This window comes from Citrus clementina, unplaced genomic scaffold (genome assembly GCF_000493195.1).
Source record: "Citrus clementina cultivar Clemenules unplaced genomic scaffold, Citrus_clementina_v1.0 scaffold_6, whole genome shotgun sequence".
Taxonomy (NCBI): domain Eukaryota; kingdom Viridiplantae; phylum Streptophyta; class Magnoliopsida; order Sapindales; family Rutaceae; genus Citrus; species Citrus x clementina.
Window position 1 is genome coordinate 2313839 of NW_006262139.1, and position 8655 is coordinate 2322493.

General features: G+C 35.5%; 1 non-coding gene across 1 annotated transcript; it reads right to left on the reverse strand.

Moving 5' to 3' along the window:
• Positions 1–4364: 4364 nt before the first annotated feature.
• Positions 4365–4468, reverse strand: LOC112097494. The gene has a single exon (XR_002905026.1). It is a non-coding gene; the product is annotated as a small nucleolar RNA R71 (small nucleolar RNA).
• Between the last annotated feature and the right edge of the window lie 4187 nt (positions 4469–8655).

Consider the following 8655-nt stretch of genomic DNA (forward strand, 5'->3'; position numbering starts at 1 on the left):
CTCTATAGATGTTAAAGTAATGAATAAGCATAAACTGGTTTCTGACAGTGGAACAATAGAGCCAACATCAATTAGGGAAAACGCGTGATGAATATGTGCTTACCTAAATTTTAAGTATCTGACATATGTGAAGTAAATTGTAGCCCCCCAAAATAGCTCATTTTATGAATCCAAGAGATTAGATTTAATGAAATTAAATATTGAATTTTTTTTAATATTTTCTTTCGCCGTGTGAATCTCACTTCAAATATTTCTCCCACCTATATTTTCTCTCTCTTTAATATTCACTCTCTCTCTCTTTTCCCTTCTGCCAATCTCCACCCACTTCTCTTTCCTTGTATTTTCTATTTAGTTCCTACGTCGTAGTTTAGTTAATTCTTTTTCCCATTTGACTTTGTTAATAGGCATCATAGTTTGTAAGAAGAAATTTTCTTTTATGTCAAATTATTATTATTTTTAAGTTCCAATTGATCCAAAAGTAATTTTTTATGACTTTTTAATTATTTGATATGCAATAACTAAGAGATTGTTTATTAAATATCTGAAATCTGAAATTTTACTAATTTCAGACATTTTTTAAAATTTGTTTGTTTGTTTTTGTAACTTATATATGATTTTCATATATTTACATTTGAATAGACAAAGTAAACTTTTGCGACTTTTATCTAAATGAAAAAAAGTCTGAATGATAAGTAAATATTATATTCCAGAAATATCTCTATAAAATAACTTATTTCCTAAAATAGAATCCTCCTTTTTTATTTTGATTTACAACGACATAAATGTCAAAGAACCAAGTTTAAGATGTTTTTTATTATAAAAACAAATAATATGCCACTTATATTCAGATATTAAAAAAAGAAAAACAAATATGTGATTCAAATTTTCGTATTCAGACCCATTCAGATTTCAAAAAAATTTAGACCCATTCAGATTTCAGATTAGAAAAACAAACGCTACCTAAGTCATATAAAAAATTGTTTTTAAATTAATGAAAGTTATAGATAATGCAGTTTAAGAAACAATATTAGGATATAAAGTAAACATATAAAACACAATCTAAGACGCAAAATTTTACAAGAAACTGTTACCATAATTTCATATGCTTGTAAATATGTAGTTGGCAGACAATTTAATAAAGGGAAAAAAATTGCCACTAGGATTTGTATTGTCAAAACAACTCAGCTTAGTTTTTAACATTAAAAAATTTGGCAAGTAAGTTCACTTCTATACACTGTTATGATCTAATGTAACTATTAATTAAATGTGGCAAAGTACTATTGGTTTTGAAGATCTGATTGCACTGTGAGGGCTGTGCTAAAACAATTAGGAAGATCATCTTGAAGTACAAAGGTTAGATCGCCTGTGATTTAAGTAGAATAAAAAGGAATTATATTCTAATTAAAGACCATATTATTTTACAATACTGATGCATTTAGGAACTGTTGTACAAACTTTCTTGTACAATATCAGGTGGTGGCTTATGTGGCAAGCTGAACAAATTGATTAGTTGAAAGAATAATATGGCCTACACGTTACTTTCATTTGTTGTGCACGGAATGCATAATCAAGCGCACCAAATAATCACAGAAAAATAAAAGACACAAAATTTAACGTAGTTTGGCAATATGCCTACGTCCACGGGAGTAAGAAAAAATAATTGTACTACTAACAATTATTAGAGTACAATATTTGAGTAAGAAACCTCACTCTCCAAAACCCAAATACATCCAGTACTCTCACACACTTGAAAGGAAAAACCTCTCAATTAGAAACTCTCCAATTGCTCACTCTCTTAATAATTCTATAATTGAATTGTTTCTCTCTCAATTTTGGGAATCTCTCAAGATTTTGGGATGCATTCAAATGAACAAATGGCTTCGTATTTATAGCCAAATATCATGCATGCATTTAATCCTTGTTCCCAAAAGTCTTTGAAAAATGGCAACAAAAATCAACAATTTTGAAAATTTTGATTGGCTTCTAGAGAACTACCATATTTTTTTCCATGCAACTGTTAACAAAACCATGCCACAAACTTTGCCTTTTGAAATTGGCAAGCCATTATTTGACTTTTCAACAATTCTCCACCTCGGTGAAGATTTCTTCAAATCTGAACCGACTATCAAGGAACTATCATCCCAAAGTGGCTACATCTCGTTGATTGCCTACTGTTGAGTGTTAGAAAATGCATATTTATAAAGGAGAAAACCGTCATTTTACATTTCAAGTCTTACTAACAACCCTTACTTTTATGTATTTAACCTTCTTGTGATTTAATTACATGTGTTTTATTTTAATTAAGTATTTTATGTATTTTAGGGGCATTATAGTCATTTCACAATAAAAGAAAAATCAGACGGCAAAACGGACATCACTTTTGAACTCAGGACGGTCAAAAACCTTAGGAGGAGCATAAAAGGAAAAATGACACTATTCACATGTACGGTATTATTCACGTGTACGGTACTGTATACGTTACTGTTCACGACACTGTTCACATAGACGGATGATGACGTGGCATTGACCGATGATGTGGCATTGACTGATGAGGTGTCACGATCCTGTTGGACTAAAATTCTTATGTACTGTTGATGGTGACGTGGCAGCATATCAGTGGACGAAAAATCTCGCGTACGGTGCATGCATCACACAGGATTATTTTCAACCAAACCGTGTTACTGTTCATCCGCGTGGTCAAACCGTGGACTGTTGACTGATGACGTGGCGCAATCCTGAGCGTCCAAACTGTTTTTAATCCGATGGCCATGATTTACTCCATGTATCTATAAAAAGGGGGTCTCTCCCCCCTAATTTGATATCTCTGAATCTATTTTTGGACTCTGTTTTCTGTAATTCCCTCTCCATCTTGTATTTTCTTCGTATTTTAATAAATTCCCATTTTGCCCCTAGTTCAATTATGAGTGGCTAATTTTCTTTCAAGCTTGGGTTGAAGGTGAAGTCTCAACATGTGTCATGGGCTTAATTTGGTAAATTTATTTTCTCTTCCCCTCTAGTTTTTGTGGATGTTTTGACTTCTCGTCGACAAATAATACTAATCTTGTCTAGTACCGCCTTGGTTTTACCGGCCCTCTAGTACAAGGTTATTATTATTTGGCACGATAAGCCCTTAGCACCATATTGATTAGAGCGTGGTTCATGAGGTGTGGATTCCCCCCTCATGATTTAATTGGCATTAATACGGATTATTTAGCCCATGATGCATGTTGATACGGATCCGAATACCCAAGTACGTCATTTCAATAGAATTATCTTCAATTTATTCTCGCCATTGCAATTCCAATTTTAGAATTTATTCTCGCCATTTTAATTTAAGTTTTAGCATATTCCAAACCATTTCCACCATAAATCCAATCACCCATTTACAAAATTAATTCTACACATAATTAAAATCCACCTCCTCGTGGGATCGACACTCGTCACCATTGATCTATACTACAATAGATTTGTGCGCTTGCGAGTACATTAAAATTTGCACAACAAGTTTTTGGCGCCGTTGCCGGGGAGGTAAGTAATTTTAATTCATAGAATTAATTTTTGTGAATAATTTCTTTTAATTGTTTTCTTGTAATTTTTTTTATTAAAAAAAAAGACAAAAAGAGTGAATTTACATTTTGAGCTAAGAATTTTATTTATTTATTTTTTCTCTTCTTTAAAATTCTGTAATTAAATTTTCAATTTATTTTTCTTTGTAATTTTTTTTTGTTTTGTTTATTTTATTAATTTAATTTTTAATTTATTTCACGTATTTATTTTTGCGTATTTTTATAGAAAGGTTGTAATAGCGCAATAAGGTTAGTATCGTAATTTCTCCCTCTTCTTTATTTTTATTTGTTTTGTTCCCATCTTTATTTTTTTATTTATTTTGCATGCATGGTCGTAGGTCATTATTACCCAATCTTGAACCTATAGACCTTGAACTTGAGAAAACACTTCGCACACACAAACATATTAAAAATAAAATGGATTTGCAACCACAGGAGAGGCCATTTAAGGACTACTTCAGTCCTTTAGCTAATTTGAGCACATCATGCATAAGATACCCTAATGTAGCTGCTAGGAGCTTTGAACTAAAACCTAGTGTGCTAAATTGTCTCCCCACATTTTATGGCCTAGAAAATGAGGATCCATATAATCATCTGAATGATTTTCATGCCATTTGTCAAACTTTTAAATATGAAAATTTTTCAAACGATGATGTTAAACTCAGATTATTCCCATTTTCTTTAAAGGATAGAGCTCGTTCATGGCTTAATACATTGCCTGCTAATAGCATTTCATCATGGGAACAAATGGTAACGAAATTTTTGAATAAATATTTCCCAGTGCATAAAACCAATGCTATTCGCAGGGAAATCTCAGAGTTTACCCAGAGAGAGGACGAGCAATTTTTCGAAACATGGGAGCGATTCAATGGGCTACTCTTGAAGTGTCCACATCATGGGTATGAGAAATGGCACCAATGTCAATACTTTTTGGAGGGATTACTACCGAATGTGCAAGAATGGCTAATGGGAACAAGTGGAGGAGAGCTAATGTCAAAAAGTGCATCAGAAATTTGGGAATTCTTCCAGCGACAAGCAGATAATTCCCAACAACGGAGTCGATCACTCAGGACTACTAGAAGAATTAAAGGAGTGAATAAGGTTCAAATTGGCGAATCAACTTCAGGAATCAAAGAAGTCAAGGAGATGGTTGAAGGTCTTGCTCGACAAATAGCATCATTATCGACTACTAAATCAACAGACTCACATGACCATGACTCATACTCAGATCAAGCCAATACCATAGGTGTAATGAAAAAGCCATCAAATTACAACCCATACTCCAACACATATAACCTTGGATGGAGAGACCACCCCAATTTTTCATGGTCTCAAGGATTCCAACAGAATGGACCAACAGCTCCAGCTCCACCAATGCACCAAATTTCTCAAATTCCTCAAGCCTCTCAACCACCATTTAGACCATACAATCAGAACCAGAACTACTCTCAACCCAGACCATGGGAAGATTCATTCCAGAATCTTAAGAATCTTACTCACTCTACGATTGAGCAACAGAACCGCACCATTGATGGACTACGAAATGAGTTGAGAGCAGGCTTCAACTCACAAGCTCAATCAGTTTCAAGCCTCGAGAAGATGGTGGGACAACTTGCTTCTTCAGTTCAGACCTTGGCAATGACTGTTGAGAAAGGCAAGTTTCCAACTCAACCAGTGCCTAATCCTAAAGGAGTACATGAAGCAAGTACCAGTTCACCACAACAGCATGGAGAGGTCAAAGCAGTAATGACCTTGCGAAAAGGAAAAGAAGTCGACAACAAAGTGGAGATGCCGGTGACAAAAGAAAATCAAATTGTTCCTGTGAGTATTGAGGAATCATCACCGGAGGAGAAAGAAGAAACCAACCCACGAGAATACGTTCCGAAAGCTCCATTTCCTCAGAGGTTAGCGAAAGGAAAAAAGGGAAAATCCACAGGTGAGATTCTCGAAATCTTCAAACAGGTAAGTGTTAACATCCCTTTGCTTGATGCTATTAAACAAGTTCCATCTTATGCCAAGTTTCTTAAAGACCTTTGTACTAAAAAGAGAAATATGCATGTTCAAAAGAAGGCATTTTTAACAGAAAACGTTAGTTCTATACTCCAACATAAAATTCCTTTAAAATGCAAAGACCCAGGCTCCCCCACTATCTCATGTAGTATAGGGAACCACACAATTGAGAATGCTTTGTTGGATTTAGGAGCTAGTGTAAATCTTTTGCCTTACTCTGTATTCGTGAAACTTGGACTGGGAGAATTACACCCAACTCCAGTGGTGTTACAGCTTGCAGATCGGTCTACGAAAATACCTCGTGGTATTGTGGAGGACGTGCTTATCCAGGTAGACAAGTTTTATTTTCCTGTTGATTTCATTGTAATTGACACTCAACCAATACAGGATTCAAGGAAGCACATCCCCATTATCCTAGGCCGACCTTTCTTGGCAACTGCGGATGCTCACATTCAATGCAGGACTGGAAATATGCAGTTGTCTTTCGGCAACATGACTATGGAGCTGAACATCTTCAACATTGCCAAACAACCTCACAGTGCAGATGATGGAATTGTTGATGTGGATTTAATAGAAGCATTAGTTGATGACACTTTTGTTTCAAACCTTAGTGATGATCCTTTGCAAACATGTTTAACTCACTTTGGTTCTGATTTTGATATTGACAGATCAGTCGATGAGGTCAACGCCCTACTTGACTCAGCACCATCTATGGACACTAATAAATGGAAGTCGAGAGTTGAGCAACTAGCACCATCAGAGAAGCAACTCATTCCATCATCAGAATCACCACCGAAACTCGAGCTCAAACCATTACCCAACACTTTGGAATATGCATTTTTGGGGGAAGAAAGTACTTTGCCGGTAATCATCTCATCATCACTCAATGACGACCAAAAAGGTAAGTTGTTGGATGTTTTAAAAGAGCATAAAGGGGCATTAGGATGGACCATAGCAGACATCAAAGGTATAAACCCAGTAGACTGCATGCATTACATTCACCTTGATGAAAATGCTAAATCTACTAGGGAAATGCAACGTCGGTTAAATCCTAATATGAAAGAAGTTGTTAGAACAGAAGTCCTTAAGCTATTAGATGCTGGTATCATTTACCCCATTTCTGATAGTTCATGGGTTAGTCCTGTACAAGTTGTCCCCAAAAAGTCAGGAGTCACAGTAGTTACCAATGCTGATAATGAATTGATACCCACTAGAGTAACTACAGGATGGCGTGTATGCATTGATTATAGAAAGTTGAATTCTGTCACACGTAAAGACCATTTTCCTTTACCATTTATTGATAAAATGCTTGATAGATTAGCAGGTCATGAATTTTATTGCTTTCTAGATGGCTACTCAGGATATAATCAGATTCCCATAGCACCAAAAGATCAAGAGAAAACTACTTTCACTTGCCCTTTTAGCACATTTGCATATAGGAGAATGCCATTTGGATTATGTAATGCACCTGCTACATTTCAACGATGCATGTTGAGTATTTTTTCTGATATGGTTGAACGATTCCTTGAAGTCTTTATGGATGACTTTTCTGTTTTTGGTGACTCGTTTGATCAATGTTTACATCATCTAACACTAGTTCTGCAGAGATGTATCGAGAAGAACTTGATCTTAAATTGGGAGAAATGCCATTTTATGGTAAAACAAGGTATTGTTCTTGGTCACATCATTTCGAGCAAAGGTATTGAGGTTGACAAAGCCAAGGTGAATCTCATTTCTAATCTTCCTCCACCCAAAACAGTCAGAGAAGTAAGATCTTTCCTTGGGCATGCTGGTTTCTATAGACGTTTCATTAAAGATTTTAGCAAAGTTTCTAGACCCTTATGCAATTTACTTGCTAAGGATGTACCTTTTATCTTTAATGATTCATGTCTTATGGCGTTTGAAAAATTAAAACAGTTGTTGACATCATCACCCATCATTCAGGCCCCAAACTGGAGCTTACCATTTGAGCTAATGTGTGATGCATCTGATTATGCAGTAGGAGCAGTATTAGGACAAAGAGTTGATCGAATTCCCCACGTTATTTACTATGCTAGTATGACATTAAATGATGCACAGTTGAACTATTCAACTACTGAAAAAGAAATGCTAGCAGTAGTGTTTGCATTGGAAAAATTTCGATCATATCTCATTGGTTGTAAAATAATTATATTCACGGATCACGCTGCTCTTAAATATCTTCTCACAAAGAAAGATGCAAAAGCTAGACTAATTCGTTGGGTGTTACTTTTGCAGGAATTTGACTTGGAATTCAAAGATAAGAAAGGGACAGAAAATGTTGTGGCGGACCATCTCTCTCGTCTCCATTTTGACACAATTATAGAACAATTACCATTAAATGAGTCATTTCCAGATGAACAATTAATGAGTTTGGAAGTATTACCTTGGTATGCTGATATAGTTAATTATCTTGTTACAGGTAAACTTCCAGAGCATTTGACCAAGCAAGACAAGGCTAAATTCTTTGCAGAGATAAAGAATTTCTTTTGGGATGACCCGTATTTGTTCAAGTATTGTGCTGATCAAATTGTTAGACGATGTGTCCCAGAAAATGAATTCAGAATATTCTTTCATTCTGCCATGAACAAGCTTGTGGAGGCCATTTCAGTGCTAAGAAAACAGCGACTAAAGTTTTACAATGTGGTTTCTATTGGTCAACTATATTTCGAGATGCTTACACTTTTTGTTCTTCATGTGATAGGTGTCAACGAATGGGGAGCATTACACGAAGGAACATGATGCCACTAAATCCAATTTTAGTGGTTGAGATTTTTGACGTATGGGGTATCGACTTCATGGGACCTTTTCCCCCTTCTTTTGGCCATCAATACATATTGGTTGGTGTTGACTACGTATCGAAATGGGTAGAAGCAATTCCATGTAGAACCAATGATCACAAGGTGGTGATAGCATTTTGAAAAGCAACATTGTTTCACGCTTTGGATTCCCTCGAGCAATAATCAGTGATGGTGGTGCCCACTTTTGTAACAAAGCATTCAAAGCTCTTTTGACAAAGTATTCAATCACACACAAAGTGGCGACCCCGTATCATCCGCAA